Here is a 19,192-nt window from a genome sequence, read left to right as displayed (position 1 = left end):
GGGGCCAAATATGGGCCCCTAGCCACTTGTGGTAGGTTGAGCCTCACATTAAGTGGGTCAATGGGGCTTTCCAGTTGCTTGGAATTTCTCTGCACACCACTAGGGGCTTTAGTGGTTTAAACACACCTGACAGGTGGAAAAGGAAATAAGTCTGGGAAGGAACAGACTCTGGGAAGGAGGATCGCCTGAGTTTTAGGGCTATGAACCGAGATCCAGGTGAGACCTGAACAAGTTTTAAGGAGGCCATTGCTTGGGTTCACTGTGTTTTGAGGTTGCTTGGCAGAAAAACTTGCTTATGAGCATTTGTTAGGATAATGGAGTTGTGTGTGCTAGTTTTCTAGTTTTCTCCATATGCTTCCAGGTTGCCTGGATTTTTTTGGTCATAGGGTTGACGCTATTTTGTACCCGGTCCAAGAGGGGCCATTCTGGGTTGGTTCTTGGACAAAGCTCACTGGATAAAATCTTTTTTATTTAATTGTTGTTCAAGTACAGTTTTCTGTCTTTTACTCCCATCCCAGCCCACCCTCACTAGTGCTCCTCACCTCCCTCCCATTTCCACACCCTTAATTTTTGTCCATGAGTCCTTTATACTTGTTCCTGTATGTCCTTCTCCTTTCCCCCCTGAAATTCTCTCCCCTCTCCCCTCTGGTCACTGTCCACCTGTGCTCTATTTCAGTGCCTTTGGTTATATTTTGCTTGCTTGTTTGTTTTGTTGTTTAGCTTCCTGTTAAAGGTGAGATCATATGGTATTTGTCTTTCACTGCCTGGCTTATTTCACTCAGCATAATGTTTTCCATGTCCAGCCATGCTGTTGCAAAGGGTAGGAACTCCTTTCTTTCTGCTGCATAGAATTCCATTGTGTATATATACCATAATGTTTTGGTCCATTCATTTACTGATGGGCACTTAGGCTGCTCCCAACTCTTGGCTATTGTAAATTGTGCTGCTATGAACACTGGGATGCATAGGTTCTTTTGGATTGGTGTTTTAGGGTTCTTAGAATATAATCCTAGCAGTGAAATTGCTGGGTCAAAAGGCAGGTCCATGTTTAGTTTTTTGAGAAAATTCCATATTGTTTTCCCTAGTGGTTGTACCAGTCTGCAATACCACCAACAATGGATTAGGGTCCCCTTTTCTCCACAACCTCTCCAACACTTGTTGTTTCTTGCTTTGTTTATGATAGCCATTCTGACCGCTGTAAAGTGGTATCTCATTGTGGTTTTAATTTGCATCTCTCTGATAGTTAGTTATATTGAGCGTCTTTTCATATGTCTCTGGATCTTCTGTATGTTGTCCTTGGAGAAATGTCTGTTCAAGTCCTTTGCCCACTTTTTAGTGGACTAGGGTACATAGAACCATTATCTAATGTCCAATGAAGTATTGATTTATTACTGTAATACTGTGTGAGGTATGTACATTTTGGATTGTGAGAAACGGGGGACAATGGATGGTTCCTTATATTACTGTACTGTTATGCAATGGGAACAGCATTGCCAGTAGTTACATAAGTGAGATGAAATCTGTTATGTTAAAGTGTTTATGTCATTGCTTAATAGGATTTCACCAGAGAAAGAGGTCCACTTAATTGTGCAGAGAAGGAAAGGGGACTTGAAACATCTTCCTGATTGTACACAGGAAGAAAACAAGAATGAGGAAATAAGCTTTGTTAATACCTAGAATTCAAGGGACACAAGATTTGTAGCAGGAGAAGCCCTCATCATCATTCCCACTACAACATACTCCTGAAATAGAGATCAAAGAAGAAATACCCCACCCCAGTATTATGAAGGATGGGTCTCTCCTTCAAAGACCCATCAGAAAACTCAATTTGGCCAGGGGCTTTCCTACCTGAAGCAAGGCAGCTTCTTTTAAGGCAATACCCTATTGGTGGAGTAAATCATGAAGGCCAGCATCTTAGCTACTTTTGGGCCTGTACTCTATTCTGCAATTTAGACTTACTGAATTAGGAGAATTCCAAACCCCTCATAGAGATGATTCTCAGAGAATGGCAAATCTTTTCACTTCCACTTTTGCATATGTTAAGGCTCTTCTTAATACCTTGTTAACTATGGATGGTAGATGTCTGGTTATAGATAAGGCTAAGTAAGAGGCTAAATGTTGCCACTAAGAGAATACTAATGGGACCCCCACCCCAATTGTGGCAGTTCCCTTGAAAGAGCCTGACTATAGCTCAAACTGTGGGGGCCTAGCCTTCCTGGAACATTACAGAAAATACATACTGGGAGGGCTTAAGAAAGGGGTGCCCAAACATAAGAACATGAATGTGATACAGCTCTTCAGCAAAAGCCTGATGAAGGTTTTTCTGGATTTTTAGAAAGGATCTACAGGCTTATAGGAAGCACAATGATGCTGATCTCTAGACACCAGAGAATGTGTGAATGGTAAATATGACTTTCATTAGGCAAAGTACCCTGGATATGAGAAAAAAACTCCAGAGTTTAGAGGGGGCATTGAGAATGAGTCCTTCTCAGCAGGTTGCCATAGCCTTTAAACTCTACAATGTCCAGGAAACAAGAAAGACAGAGTAGGCCATGGTGTTCTTGGAAACAGAGTAGCAAGACCAGAAGAAGAGGCAGGACCCTAGACAAAAAGAGAGATCCACTAGGTGCCAATCAATGTGCTTATTGTAAAGAGGAGGGTCAGTGGAGAAAAGAATACCTGATATTCAAAAGGGAAAGTAGGGATACAAAACCTCACCAGGAAATGCTAAAAAGGTGAGAGGAGTTTGATGAATAATGATGAGGCCCAGGGTCTTCCTCTGACATCTCCTGACCTATTGCTATTTCCCTACAGGAACCCTAGGTACAGCTAATGGAGAGGAATGAACCAATTGATTTTCTTGTTGATATGAAGCCCTGATTGGTGTGGCTAAGTTAGTTGGGTACCATCCCACAAAGTGGTTTTCTTGTACATATGGGAGCTACATATTCAGTGATGAATACAAAGGTAACCAAAGAAAGTTTGGATATAATAACAGTTGTTGGAGTGACTGAACAATTGCAAAAAGATATGTTCCTTCAATACTTTGAATGCCAGCTTGGGGATCAAAGAATCACATATAACTTTCTGTGTATGCCATACTGCTCTATTCCACTGGTAACCAAAACTTACTTTGCAAATTGCACAAATAATAACTCCTTCTCCTTAAAAGCAGCAACTATGTATAGAGATCCAGCTGGAACAGGAAAGTCCCAGAGGTAAACACTCATACCTGAGATCTACAAACAAGTTAATCAAACTCCCTGGGTTGATAAAACCCCAGGTAAAGTAGTTAATGATAAACACACAAAAGTTAACCTAAAGAGAGGGTGTGGATCCAATGAAAGAATCATTATCCCTTCAAAAAGGAGTTTTAGAAGGCATTCAGCCAGTATTGCAAACATTATTAAAATAGAGATTAATTTGGTCACTCCAGTCTTCCAGAAAACTCCCAATTATGAGACTTTCAGCCACAATGGAGGCATAGGTAGATATACACTGCTTCTTCATACAACCCAAAGAAGGGAAACAACAAATTTAAAAACATAAAATAATCAGAACTACCATAAAATCAAACTATATGGAAGCCTAACAACTGAAGAGTTAAAGAAGAAACATTCATCTAGACTGGTAGGATGGACACCTGGGGTGGAGAGGAATCACAGCAAGGTGGTGGCTAGTGAACCGGGCAAGGTGATGGCTGGAAGAATGGATGTTCCACATTTGTGGGCAGATAAGTCAGGAGGAACAACTAGGGAGCAAGATGAACCTCAAAACCCAGGGATACACTGTGGGGAAATAAAGCCTCACAGGAAAGTTTGTTGGAAAGACCCACAGGGTCCTAAAACATACACAAAACCACCCACCTGGGAATCGGCACCAGCAGGAGTGGGGGCGACCACTTTCTCGAGGTCGCCCCGGTGCCACGGACACGCGTGAATGAGTAAATATGGCCGAGACAAGATGAGATCTGTTTGGGGATGGAGGCGTGGACTGTGGCCAGTTTCTCTGGGGAGAAAAAGGCCAGCAGCGGCCAGTTCCTCTAAGGAGAAAAAGGCCCTGAGCGCCTTTTTCCATAGCCTTTTATTGGGTTGTAATACACAGGAATACAGGGTGGCAAGGATCAAACAGTACATAACATTTCAAAGAGGTCTGAGGGTTTCAGTCTGAGTGAGTGTCTGTCAGGAAGAGAGTTGCGGAAACTTTGGGAGACATACTCATTTCCTCTCGGACCTTTATCATATGAATGAAAGCACTCTTAGCAGAGCAGATTTCACAGGTTTATCAGCAAGTCTTTGTGGTGCCAGATTTTTCCCCAGGGCACGCTCTGGCCAGGCAAGGAACTGCACCTCTCCCCATCAGGTATTCAGGCTTAAGGGGATTAGAGCTAGGAAACACTTCTCCCAGAGAACATGGGGACTCAGGCTTTGATAAAGCTGGGCGGTGAGAGTCAATTGCTCTCTGTTGCAGCCCCCTGAGTCCTTTCATGAAGGCCTCCCAACTGATCGAGTCTGGCTTAGGTTGGCCCCCCCCTCGCTGTGAGGGGTCTTACCTGTCATTGACTTCCGTCCAAGCTCTGGGGGCTGGAAGAGGAACTGAGGCAGCGTTTGCTACCAGAAACAGGTTTTGTCTCCTGCGGCTGGCATTGCAAAGGTCGTCTCTCACCCTTCGCCACAAGGGGTAGAGATACAATTCCTAAAACCAGGCAGAGCGGTCTACTACAAGCAGGGCCCAATTTGGTTGTGGGTAGAGGAGTAATTGTCTGAAAGCCTGCAAGAACTGAGCAATCAGCATTGTTCCCTCTTAGACCCCTCCCCCACATATGGCACTACAATGCAGTGATGTGGGTTACCCTGCCCTGGTGAACACATAAGCCTTCCCCCCCTTACTACATAACAGGTACTCTGAGACAAAAAAAAAATATGGCCCAAATAAAAGAACATTTCAAAGCTCCAGAAAAAAATACAATTAAACAATTAAGAGATAACCAACCTATCAGATGCAGAGTTCAAAACACTGGTAATCAGGATGCTCACAGAAATGACTGAGTATGGTCACAAAATAGAGGAAAAAGTGAAGGCTATGCAAAGTGAAATATAGGGAACCAATAGTGAAGGGAAGGAAATCAGGACTCAGATCAATGATTTGGAGCAGAAGGAAGAAATAAACATTCAACCAGAACAGAATGAAGAAACAAGAATTTAAAAAAATGAGGAGAGGCTTAGGAGCCTTCAGGAAACATTAAACATTCCAACATATGACTCATAGGGGTGCCAGAAGAAGAAGAGGAAGAGCAAGAAATTGAGAACTTATTTGAAAAGATAATAAGGAATAACATCCCCAATCTGGCCAAGAAAATAGACTTCTAGGAAGTCCAGGAAGCCCAGAGAACTCCAAAGAATTTGGATCCAAGGAAACACACACAAAAGAACATCATAATTATATTAGCCAAGATTAAAGAGAAGGAGAGAATCTTAAAGGCAGCAAGAGAAAAAGACAGTTATCTTCAAAGGAGTTCCCATAAGACTATCATCTGACTTAGCAAAAGAAACATTACAGGAAAGTAGGGGTTAGAAAGATGTATTCAAAATCATGAAAGGCAAGCTTACTCTTCCAGCCAAGCGATCATTTAAAACAGAGGGGCAGATAACTTGCTTCCCAGATAAGATCCAGTTAAAGGAGTTCATCATCACCAGACCCTAATTATATGAAATGTTAAAGGGACTTATTTAAGAAAAAGAAGATCAAAACTATGAACAGTAAAATGACAATCAACACAAAACTATCAACAGCCAAACCTAAAAAAAAATGAACTAAGCAAACAACTAGAACAGGAACGGATTCACAGAAGTAAAAATCATCTGGAGGGTTATGAGTGGGAAGGGGGAAGAGAAAGATTGGTGAAAAAAGGTGCAGGGAATCAGAAGCATAAATAGTAGGTACAAAATAGACAGGGGTAGGTTAAAATAGTTTGAGAAATGGAGAATCTAAAGAACTTATATGTATGGTGCATGAACATGAATTAAGGTGGGGGAATGATGGTTGGTTGGTTGGTAGAGGGTGTAGAGGAATAAAGGGGAGAAAAATGGGAAAACTGTACTAGCATAAGCAATAAAATATATTTTAAAAAATGAACACTCCCATTTGCCAGTCTAAAAACCTCACTGTGCTGAATATTGACTTGTACAGGATCTTAGAGCCATAAGTGACGTTGGTCAGGACATTCATCCTATGATGAACAGCCCCTATACTCTGTTGACCGAAATGCGTGGATGTAGAACATGATTTTCAGTCTTAGACTTAAAGGATGCCTTTTTCAGCATCCCAGTAGATGAACAGGCTGAACTATTGTTTGCCTTTGAATGGCAGTATGCAGAAACAAAAGTCATGCTCCAATACTGCTTGACTGCTGCCACAAGGATTTAAGACTTCCACGATTACATTTGAAAAACTACAGTCAAAAGACTTAAAGGATACTCAGTTGAAATCAGAAGTAGATATTCAATGCATAAATAACATTGAGAGCTAGCAGCACCAACCAGGAATGTTTGCTGAACATCATTATAGTCCTAAATCATTTGGCAAAAAAGGGGATGTAAGGTATTCTCACAAGGCTCAGATTTTCAAACAAGAGGTGGGATACCTGCGATTTTAACTAAACAGGGCACTGGGAGCTTGATGGTATATAGTAAACAAGTTATTGCTAAACTAAAATTGCCAGAAAACAGATGGAAGCTTAATAGGTTATTATTTTTTGTTTTTATTTATTTTATTTAATTATTTTTCAAGTACAGTTTTCTGTCTATTTCTCCCATCCCAGCCCATCCCGCCCCATGCTCCCAACCTCCCTCCATTTCCAAACCCCTTAGTTATTGTCCCTGTGTCCCTTATACTAGTTCCTCTAAATCTCTCCCCTTTTTCCCCTGAAATTCACTCACCTCTCCCCTCTGGTCCTGACACCTTTTCTCTATTTCAGTGTCGTTTTTATTTTGCTTGCTTGTTTATTTGGTTGTTTAGATTCTTGTTAAAGGTGAGATCATATGGTACTTGTTTTTCACTGCCTGGCTTACTTCACTCACCATGCTTTTCAGTTCCATCCATGTTGTTGTAAAGGGTAGGAGCTCCTTCTTTCTCTCTGCTGCATACAATTCCATTGTGTATATGTACCACAATTTTTTGATCCATTCATTTACTGACGGGCACCTAGGTTGCTTCCAACTCTTGGCTATTGTAAATTGTGCTGCTATGGACACTGGGATGCATAGGTTCTTTGAAATTGGTGTTTTGGGGTTCTTAGGATATAATCCTAGCAGTGGAATTGCTGGGTCAAAGGGCAGGTCCATTTTTAGTTTTCTGAGAAAATTCCATGCTGTTTTCCCTAGTGGTTGTACCAGTCTGCAATCCCACCAACAGTGAACTAAGGTCCCCTTTTCCCCACAACCTCTCCAACATTTGTTGTTTGTTGTTTTTTTCTATGATAGGCATCCTGACCCATGTAAAGTGGTATCTCATTGTGGTTTTAATTTGCATCTCTCTGATGGCTAGCAATATTGAGCATCTTTTCGTGTGTCTCTGGATATTCTATATGTCCTCCTTGGGGAAGTGTCTGTTCAAGTCCTTTTCCCATTTTTTAATTGGGCTCGATGTCTTCTTAGAGTGGAGTCGTGTAACTTCTTTGTATATTTTGGAGATTAAAGCCTTGTCTGAGGTATCATTGGCAAATATGTTTTCTCATACAGTTGGTTGTCTTTTTAATTTAATACTGTTTTCTTTAGCCACGCAGAAGCTTTTAATTTTGATGAGATCCCATTTGTTTATTCTTTCCTTTAGAATACTTGTTCTAGGGGACATGTCAGTAAAAAAGTTGCTGCGTGAAATATCTGAGATTTTCCTGGCTATATTTTCATCTAGGACTTTAATGGTTTCATTGCTTATATTTAAGTCTTTTATCCACCTTGAATTTATTTTGTTGTATGGTGTAAGTCAGTGCTCAAGTTTCATTTTTTTGCATGTACCTGTCCAGTTCTTCCAACACCACTTGTTGAAGAGGCTTTCTTTACTCCACTTTATGTTATTGCCCCCTTTGTCCAAAATTAATTGACTGTAGACAGTTCGGTTTATTTCTGGGCTCTCTGTTCTGTTCCATTGGTCTATGTGCCTGTGTTTATGCCAGTACCAGGCTGTCTTGATTACAGTGACCTTGTAATACAGTTTGATATCAGGTATTGTGATCCCTCCTACTTTGTTCCTCTTTCTTAAAATTGCAGCTGCTATTCAGGGACATTTATGGTTCCATATAAATTTTTGAAGTGTTTGTTCTATGTCTGTGAAATATGCCACTGGGACTTTAATAGGTATTGCGTTGAATCTGTAAATTGCTTTGAGCAGTGTGGACATTTTGATGATGTTAATTCTTCCAATCCATGAACACAGTATATGTTTCCATTTGCTTGTATCTTCCTTGATTTCTTTCTTCAGTGTTGTGTAGTATTCTGAATGCAGGTCTTTTACCTCCTTGGTTAGGTTTATTCCCAGATTTTTTTTTTTTGCTGTATCAAATGGTACTTTTTTCTTCATTTCTGCTTCCACTGATTTATTGTCAGTATATAAAAATGCCCTTGATTTCTGGATATTGACTTTGTAAACCTCTGTTTTACTAACTTCATTTATTAGTTTGAGCAGTTTTTGAGTAGAGTCTGTAGGATTTTCCACATACACTATCATATGATCTGCAAACAATGACAGTTTTGTTTCCTCCTTTCCAATTTGGATGCCTTTTATTTTCTTTTCTTATCTGATCACTGTAGCTAAAACTTCCAGTACTATATTGGAAAGAAGTGGTGAAAGTGAACATCCTTGTCTTGTCCCTGATCTTTATGGAAAATATTTTAATTTTTGCTCATTGAGTATAATGTTGGCTGTTGGTCTCTCGTATGTGGCCTTTATTATATTGAGGAATGCTCCCTCTATTCCCACTTTGCTGAGTGTCTTGATCATAAATGGGTATTGTACCTTATTGAAAACTTTTTCTGCATCTATTGATATGATCATGTGATTTTTGTCTTTGCTTTTGTTTATGTGATGTATTACATTTACTGATTTGCTAATATTGAACCATCATTGCACCCCTAGGATGAATCCGACTTGGTCATGGTGTATGATCTTTTTGATATATCGTTGAATGTGATTTGCCAATATTTTGTTGAGGATTTTAGCATCTATGTTCATCAGCGATATTGGCCTGAAGTTTTCCTTCTTTGTTGTGTCTCTATCGGGTTTTGGAATTAAGATGATGCTGGCTTCATAAAAAGAATTTGGGAGATTTCCACCCTTCTGGATTTTTTGGAATAGTCTGTGGAGAATAGGGGTTAGCTCTTCCTTAAACGCTTTGTAGAATTCTCCTGTGAAACCATCTGGTCCAGGGCTTTTGTGTGATGGGAGTTTTTGATCAATTCTTCAATTTCTTTTGCTGTTATTGGTGTGTTCAGATTTTCTGATTCTTTTTCATTGAGTTTTGGAGGATTATATTTTTCTAGAAATGTGTCCATTTTCCCTAGGTTTTCAAATTTCTTGGCATACAATTCTTTATAGTAATTTCTTACAATCCTTTCTATTTCTGTGCTATCAGTTGTAATCTCTCCTCTTTCATTTCTGATTGTGTTCATTTGAGTGTGCTCTTTTCTTTTCTTGATGAGCCTACTTAAAGGCTTGTGTATTTTGTTTATCTTCTCAAAGAACCAGCTCCTGGATTCAGTGATCTTTAGAATTGTGTTTTTAGTCTCTATGTCATTTAGTTCTGCTCTGATCTTGGTTATTTCCTTTCTTCTATTTGCTCTGGGCTGTCTTTGTTGTTGTTCCTCAAGTTCTTGCAGGCCTAGAGTAAGGTTTTTTGTTTGAAATGTTTCTATCTTCTTTAGGTTGGCCTGTATTGCTATAAACTTCCCTCTCAGGACAGCCTTCACTGCGTCCCATAAGTTTTGGGTTGTTGTGAGATCATTTTCATTTGTTTCCAGAAACGTTTTGATCTCTTCCCTAATTTCATTCTTGACCCATTCATTGTTTAATAGCATACCACTCAGTCTCCATGATTTTGGGTGCTTTGGGTTATTTCATTTGGTTTTGGTTTCCAACTTCAGTCCCTTGTGGTCAGAGAAAATGCTTGGTATGATTTCAGTTTTCTTGAATTTTTTGAGGCTCGTTTTGTGTCCTATCATGTGGTCTATCTTTGAAAATGTTCCATGTGCATTTGAAAAGAATGTGTATTTACCTTCTTTGGGATGAAGGGCTCTATATATATCAGTTAAATACATTTCATCTAGGGTGTTGTTTAATGCTGCAATATCTTTGTTGATATTTTGTTTGGAAGATCTGTCCATTTTTGATAGTGGGGTGTTCAAATCCCGTACTATAATTGTGTTGCTGTCAATATCTTTCTTGAAGTCCTCTAAGATTTTCTTGATATGTTTGTGTGCTCCTGTGTTGGGTGCATATATATTTACAATGTTAATGTCTTCTTGGTGGATTCTTCCCTTGAGTATTATGAAGTGACCTTCTGGGTCTCTCTTAATGGCCCTGTTTTTGAAGTCTATTTTGTCTGATATGAGAATTGCTACCCCGGCTCTTTTTTCCTTGTCCGTTTGCTTAGAGAATTTGTTTCCAGCCTTTCACTTTTAGTCTGTGATGGTCTTTTTTCCTGAGCTGGGTCTCTTGTAGGCAGCACATGTAAGGGTCATGCTTTCTTATCCATGATAGCTATTCTGTGTCTTTTGATTGGAGCATTTAGTTCATTTACTTTTAAGGTTATTATTGATAGGTACTTATTCATTGCCATTTTTTTTTACCTGTGTTCCTCACTGTCTCTCTTTTCCTTCCTTTCCTTAAAGCAGTCATTTTAGTATTTCTTGTAGGACTGGTTTGGTGGAGGCATATTCTTTTAGACTTCTTTTGTCTTGGAAGCCCTTTATTTGGCCTTCTATCTTGATTGAGAGCCTTGCTGGGTAAAGTGACCTTGGTTGTAGGCCTCTGGTTCTCATTACTTGGAATATGTCTTGCCATTCTCTTCTTGCTTGGAGTGTTTCCATTGAGAAGTCAGTAGCTAACTTTATTGGGGCTCCTTTGTATGTTACTTCTTTTTTCTCCCTTGCTGCCTTTAAGATTCTCTCTTTGTCTTGCAATTTTGCCATTTGAATGATGATGTGTGTTGAAGTGGGCCTCCTTGGGTTCCTCTTGATTGGGACTCTCTGTGATTCCTGGATTTGTGTGACTTCTTCTCTCATCAAATTAGGAAAATTTTCTCTCATTACTATTTGAAATAGGTTTTCTATCTCTTGTTCTTCTTCTTCTTCTTCTGGTATCCCTATTATTCGGATATTATTATGTTTCATATTATCTTGTATTTATCTTAATCCCTCTTTATTCTTTCTGAGCCTCCTTTTCCTTTCTTGCTCTTTCTGTGAGATGTTTTCTACTTTGTCTTCGAACTCTCTGATCTAATCTGCTGCTTCATCAGTCCTGCTTTTGATACCTTCTACTGTGTTATTTGGTTAAGAAATTTTATTCTTTATTTTCTCTTGGCCTTTGCTGGTAGTTTCTATCACCTTTTTCATGTTAATATAGTTTGGGGTCAGTTCATTGTAGCTCCCTTGTAGTTTCTGGTAGCTCATTGTGAGCTCTTTAAACTTCCTGATAACCAGTACTTTGAATTCAGTATCTGATATTTGACTTGCCTCTATTTCATCTAATATTCTTTTGGAGGGTTTTGTTTCATTTGGGCATTGTTTCTTTGTCTTTCCATTATTTGTGAGACTCTTCTCCTTTGCCTCAGCTTCTAAAATTGATCTGTTTGACTCCCTGAGTTTATGGTGTAAACTTCTGTGGTAGAATACCTGTGAATTGCAGTGGTGCAGACTCCTGAAGGTATCTTGGTATTCTCCACTTCCACCTACTCCTTTTTGTGTGTGTGTAATCAGTTGGAGGGGGCAAAATGGTTTATGACAGCAGAAGAGTATTTTATGATATTTACAGTCACAGCTGGTAGCGAGGAGATAGGCAATCTTTAGGCTATATATAGTGTTAACCGTATTCTTCAACCCACCTTGCCACTTTTATGAAAGGATGGACAAAAGATAAGCCTCTTGTTTTGGCGAAAAGGCTTGTGAGTTGGAATTAAAAATCAGTGAGGTTGCATTTGGTCAGATTTTGAGGTAAGGTGAGAGTACGGAATAGTATATAGGTGTAGTGTGTGAGCAAATAGAGTTAATTACTCCAGTAATAGAATTCAGGAACTTCTAACATGAGCTAAGATCTGGGAGATTTGTTGTGAAGTATTTACAGTTGTGTGGAACAGCTATTATTTACAATATTATTAGAGCAACAATCATATGATCCACTCTATGAGATCTGTCTGAATAGGTGGTGTAGAGCTTCGGGTAGTGTGCTAGAGGAAAACGAGAGGCGTGAGGTATAGAAATTTAGAAATACATTGTGGAGGAATATAACCAGCCAAGAATAAGAAGCCTATACAGAAGGAGGAGGAATACAAAGGTAATATTGAAATATAAAAGAAGTGAGAATAATGAAAAAATAATACAAGTATGCAGCAACTTGTGTCTTCTCTGCTATAGCAAAGTGAACTTTTTCTCTCTGTCTCTATTGTTGAGATGCCCCCTTTTGGGTCCCACTCTGGTCTTTTCACAGTTCCCAGTTTTTTGTGTCTTGTGGGTAAAAGAAAACAAAGCAACAAATAAAAGAAAACAACACACAGACACGCAAAGGCAGGAGAAGAAAGGAAAAAGCAATAAGTTTGGGTAGAAGGACTAAAACAGGAAAAAAAGAAAGGAGAGGATCAAAATATTGAAAGATAAAGCAATAATAAAATTAAAAATCTATAAGATTACTAAAAAAAGAAAAAACACAAAACAAAGCAAAAAAACTTCCCTTGTTGGTTTTAAACTGTCCAAACTGGTTTTTCTGATTGCAGCAGGACTTCTCTGTGGGCTGGGTTGCCAGCGCACACCAGCCTGGCAACCAGAGTCCGCAGACGAACATGGCCCTTTGTTCTTGTTACTCTCTGCTCTCTGTGTAAACTCAAGCAGACAGGCCTCTGCCTGGTGCTGCCCAGAAGGGGAGGGAGAAAGCTGCTGACCCTCCCTGGTCACCTATCGAGGCTGCTGGGTACCCCAGCTCCAGTGTAAGATGCCTCTGGTTCTGGTCCCAGACCGATGCTTCTGAACCCCGACCACCGCGACGGCAACAGCACCAGGGCCACTGAGTGTCCGGGCTCCCGTTAATGACTCCTCCGGCACCGGTCCCAGACGGGCTGGGGCAGGGGCAGCACCAGGGCCGCGCAGCCGCGGGTGCCAGCCCCGATGCCACTCCTGTCTCCACTCAACTCCCCGATGTGCCACTGACCTGCCACTGACTGGACCCTCAGTGTCCGTCACAATCACTGCTCTCCCAACTTCATAGATGCTGTGGATCTGTTAGTTGATTGCATTATTTCTCAGTAGCTCGGCCAGGATTTTCACCCACGTGTATGGGAGCTGGAATACGCTCTGTCTTCCTCCTCGCCATCTTCCTTCCTCTCAGATTCTTAAAGATTAGAAAATTCTGCTGAATTTTTATTACAAACTTTGAACTCATAGCAAAACCATTGTATGATTCCTTGAAAGGACTGAACTCTTAACCTTTTGGATGGACAAGGGATTGTCAGATATTATTTAATACCTTGAAGGAAAAGCTGGTTTTGGCTCCCATGCTAGGATTGTCCTATTTACAGAAGCCTTTCAAATTGTACATTCATGAAAGGCAGAGGATTTGACTGGATTCACTAACTCAGACTCTGAAAAACATCTCCAGACTCATAGCCTATCTCTTAAAGAAGATAGATTACAAAACAAAGGGATGGCCACCATTTCTTTAGCAGTGGCAGCTACCTGTCACATCTTACAGGAGGATAAGAAGTTCACTTTGGGACAGCCTACTATGGTATCAGTATCACACCAGGTCCTAACTCTACAGAAAGGAGAGCGTTGGCTGATGCAGGGTGTATAAGGAAATACCAGGTCATTCTCTTTGACAACACAAATATTGTGTTGCCAGACTACTTGCAGACTACTACAACCTTGAATCTGGCCACTCTACTGCCACACACAGAGGTAAACCCAGTTCCCAAGCATGACTGCTTGGAAATTATTGATGAAATTTAGTCTAGCAGGTCAGATCTACTGTACCAGCCATTGACAGCACCAGACTGGGAGCTGTACATGGACAGGAGCAACTTCATAGACAACAGTCAATGACAAGCCAGGTATGTGGTAGTCACTGTAGACAAGGTACTAGAAGCCCAAGCCCTTGTGCCAGAGACTTCAACACAAAAGCCTGAGTTGATAGCCCTCATGAGAGCTTTAGTTCTGTCCCATAGGAAGAAGGTTAACATCTACATGGACTCCAAATATGCCTTTATAGTAGTGCATGCCCATGGAGCATATGAAGGAGAGAGGACTTTTAACCTTGTGGAACAAGGATGTTGAACGAGTAGAGGAGATTTTACAATTGCTGGAGGCAGTGAATTTACCAGACCAGGTTGCCAAAATTCGCTGCCCAGTTCACTAAAGGGGTGGTTCCCAAATAATCCAGGAAGCCAGACTGTTGATAAAGGAACAAGCCAAGCAGCTGGAGGGACACCGTGCTTAGGGGTTTTGATCTCCTGCTTAGATTTGTCAAAATTTAAAACTCATTACACAGAATGAGATGAGGAATGATCCCATGAATTGGGAAATTCTAACATGGGAACCAAAATTCACTAATGCTGATACCAGTTCCATATGGAAAATTAACATCCATTGGAATGATCTTACTTCCAAGGCATCCTCAAACACCTACATAAAAGAACCCATTATGGAAAGGATGCTTTGATGGATCTCAGTAGGCCACATTTGAAGGACCCCTATTTGCAAAAGATTGTTCAAAGGAGTACCTAAACCCAGCAGATACCCAAAAGAATTCCTAAGATACAACACAACCCAGCAAAAAAAGAAGTATAGTTTAAATGGTTATGCTTATTTAAGGACTGGTAAGTAGGCTTTATGCAAATACCTAAAATCAAGGGGAATTTCAAATTTTTATTACTTTTTGTGGACAGCTTCTCCAGATGGGTAGAAGCATACCCCACTAGAACTAAGAAGGCAACTGAGGTAGCAAATCTTCTTAAGGAAATAATTATTAAGTTTGGACTCCTACACAGTATTCAGAGTGACAATGGACCGTCATTCACTTCAGAGATCTCCCAGAAGGTTGGACAGTTACTGCAAATAAGATAGAAACTATATGCATTGGATACTTTAATACAGGAACGACAGAGAAAATAAATCTTATGATAAAAAAAAGCTCTGGCAAAAATATGCCAGGAAACACATTTGAAATGGGACCAGGTACTTCCCATTGCTTTGTTCTGGACCAAAATGGGCTTAAATTAATATAACTCACTTTTGTGCATTTGCAAATTTAGGGATTTTTATCTGCTAGATACTGAGTTTGAGTTGTGCACATTCTATTGTTAAAAAGAACAAAGATTGAAAGTGAGCTATGGTTATTCCTGAGTAAGCATGAAGGTTTGTGTAAGTTGTAGAGGCCATGGAATGGTATAATTTTTTGAAAGGAAACAAACCTAAGTTCTTGGGTTGAGTTATTCTTTGTTTTAGGTTTTGTTACGTTTCTTGATTTCTGATCTTTTGTAGACTTGGGGGAACTTAGCTGATTACACTGGGCATCTTCTATTTTTGCCATTTGGGGCTTTGTGCCATTTGGACCTTGGAAAAGTGGTCTGGTGTTGGTTAGAGCTGGCTGGGACAAGAGAGCTTATCTATGCCATGAGACCAATTGGTGTAAGGTCACTGGTTCCCTCTACCAGGGAACCAGTGGATGCACTGGTAGGTGAGAGAATGTTTCTACCATTAGTGCTTCATGCCATTGGTTCAGAGTAGAATCCAACTGAGGTGAGAACATACCTCTGCCATTTGGGGCTTCATGCTCTATGGACCTAAGAAACATCATATGGTGCTGGTTAGAGCTAACTGAGGTGAGAGAATGTCATAACTATCAGAGTTTTATGTCATTGGGACTTCAGGAAGGTCATCTGTGTGACAGATTAGTGTGAACAGTTGGTGGAAGACAAAATTCTAAGGCTAGATTTCATCCTCTCATACTTTTCTTGGAACTCTGTTTTTGATTTGTATTTTTGTTTTGTGTCTGTCTTGAAATGAAATTGAAGCTCCTGAGGGTTAAAACTTCACATTTGCTTAGAAAGAAAAGTAAGGAAAGATATAAGGCATGGAAGTGAAATTGGAAGGACAGGAATTTCCCTTTTTGTTTTGTATTTTACTCCCTACCCAATCCCTCTAGAATTTAGCATTCTTAATGAGTAATGATATAAAATTTCTCTTGCATGAAATCAATGACTAATTTCAAATTATGGTTTTAATAACCAAGATTTTCACTGAACTTTCATGCCTGAAAGAGGCATGCCTGTACTCTGGTTACTACCAGAAAGCCTTGAGGAACTAATATTGACTTTGGAAGCTAACTAATGCCCACTGGAGAAGTGGTCTTGTACCTTATTTGGTCATGTGGTTCATGGTAGTCTTTCTAGGGGAAGAGTGAAGGTTGCTTTCCTGAAAGATGGTGAGAAGGAACCTTGAAATACAAGAACCTCAAGGACTTGAGGTACTACAGATGAAGCTGTATGGCAGCAGTTGTGGGGCTTGGCTTCCATGCCTTGAAGGGCTGTCTAAGAGTCAATCTGGAGGTTCCTTATGGAAGTTCCAGCAAAGCTGACTTAAAAAGCCTATGTGTTCAGTTCTGCTCTTGTTGTTTTTTATCCAAACAATGAGATAAAATAGAAAACTGGCAGTCTTTTTGAGGCCATTAAGGGTGATCTTAGAGAAAATCACAATGTGCAGTCATGAATACTGTACTCTAGTGCACCTAATTTTCTTCAAAGTTTGTTTTCACTTGAGAGTTAGATTGGTATAATCTGATGATATAAAATTGTCACGGCTTAGTATCATTCCAGTAAAGGTCTTGCAACTGAACACTTTCACAAAAGATTCTCTTGTGGACTTGGAAAATGTGTAGGCCTCATTGAAAAGGCCATCTGCATCTCCATCCCCTGGTTCTCAATGGTTTCACTTATCTAAACAGTTGAGTTCATGAAGTATGGGATGGCCAATTGGCTTTGCTTTAAAACTGCTTTCTTTTCTGCCTCAGTAGTTTGAACAGAAAGGGTCTAGAAGTGTTAAAGGTGGGGAATTTTAGGAGATTCCTCTAAGCCTAAATGAAATTGAGTATAGTAGGCAGTAAGTCTTTGCACATCTTCCTCCAAATAAGCCATTTAAAAAAAATCAGGGGCACTGTAGAATTTGTCCCTACCTTTGTTATTTAGTGGCCAAAGTTTTGATTGTGCTTTCTAACCCTCTTGCAAAATTTGTTGCCTCTAGAATACAACATGGATGCCAACTCATTCAGTAATGCCATCTGTTGGACATTGCACACTCTGCTTTCCAGGCACAACCAACTGACTTGAACTTTGCAATATCCTTCCCCCTCACATGAAGGCTTTCCTCCACTCCAGACCACCTTTATTAGGGAACTCTGGACCAAGGGATAGATAGGACTATGCTCCTTGAATAGCAGAAAGTAGTTACAGAAGAACAAAACCTTTATCCATCTGCCCTTGAAAGATTACAAGTTTCCAGAATGTTAAAGGGGGTAATTCTTATGAGGAAACTCCTTTCCCCAAAAATGAGAAGTAGGGGAGGATAGCTGAAGACAACACAGGCATACATTGCCCCAGCAACCAGCACAATGTGTATGTGACACAGCAAAACAGACGTATGTAGAGCTGGTGCCAAAGCTAGGAAGTGATTAGATTGGAGGGACACACCCTCCCATCTACTATCACAACATGGGAGGCCCTGAAGGGGGTCTTTAAAAGTGAAGAATGTGTAAATGCTGCATGCTTTCGCTTCATCATACTCTGGTGAGTCCACAGTTGGGTGCTGAAGTTCCTGAGACACCAGAGGAATTCCTAGGGCCCCTGCCATAGCATTCTAAAACCTGCTTGTCCAGAAAGTTTTGGGTAGGAGGCCAGGGGGAGTATTGGGGCAGGACACTCAGGGTGGCTTTGGCCAGCAAACCCCATGACCCTTCCCAGGTGAGAAGGCTTGAGGGGCTGCTGCCACTTGCGGCCCACACCAGTGTGGACATATTGGCTATGGCCCCAGTGCAGCTGAGAGAGTGTCAGGTCCTGCATCTCTCTTTAAGTGCTTTAGGCCTGACTAGAAGTACTGGGTATGCTGACTAGAAGTACTGGGTATGCCAGTAAGAAGGGGGAGGCAATTGGTAGAGTAGATTTTGGCTGTCAGGTCACAGGAGGCAGATCCTAGGAGGTGGTATGACTGGGCAACAAGCCCTGTGCTCCTCCCCCATACTTGGAGTCACACAAAATTGCTGCTGTGGTCACGGGCAAGCTATATACATGCTCCTCTGGTGGCAGGGGAGTGGGCATCAAGAAATCTGCTGTTTAAGCCTGATACTGGCATAAAAACAGGCACATAGACCAATGGAACAGAACAGAGAGCCCAGAAATAAACCCAACTCTCTACAGTCAACTAATATTTCACAAAGGGGGCAGTAACATCAAATGGAGTAAAGATAGCCTCTTCAACAAATGGTGTTGGGAGAACTGGACAGCTACGTGCAAAAAAATGAAACTTGAGCACCAACTTACACCATACACCAAAATAAATTCAAGGTGGATAAAAGACTTAAATATAAGCCGTGACACCATTAAAGTCCTAGAGGAGAACATTGGCAAGAAAATCTCAGATACTCCACGCAGCAACATTTTTACTGATATGTCCCCTAGAGCAAGGAATATACAGGAAAGAATAAACAAATGGGATCTCATCAAAATAAAAAGCTTCTGCATGGCTAAAGAAAACAGTATTAAATTAAAAAGACAACCAACTGTATGGGAAAACATATTTCCCAATGATACCTCAGACAAAGGTTTAATCTCCAAAATATACAAAGAACTTACACGACTCCACTCTAGGAAGACATCGAACCCAATTAAAAAATGGGAAAAGGACTTGAACAGACACTTCTCCAAAGAGGACATACAGAATATCCA

The sequence above is a fragment of the Artibeus jamaicensis genome, unplaced genomic scaffold (assembly GCF_021234435.1).
Source record: "Artibeus jamaicensis isolate MK-2021 breed Jamaican fruit bat unplaced genomic scaffold, CSHL_Jam_final contig_386, whole genome shotgun sequence".
Taxonomy (NCBI): domain Eukaryota; kingdom Metazoa; phylum Chordata; class Mammalia; order Chiroptera; family Phyllostomidae; genus Artibeus; species Artibeus jamaicensis.
This window is presented reverse-complemented; position numbering follows the sequence as displayed.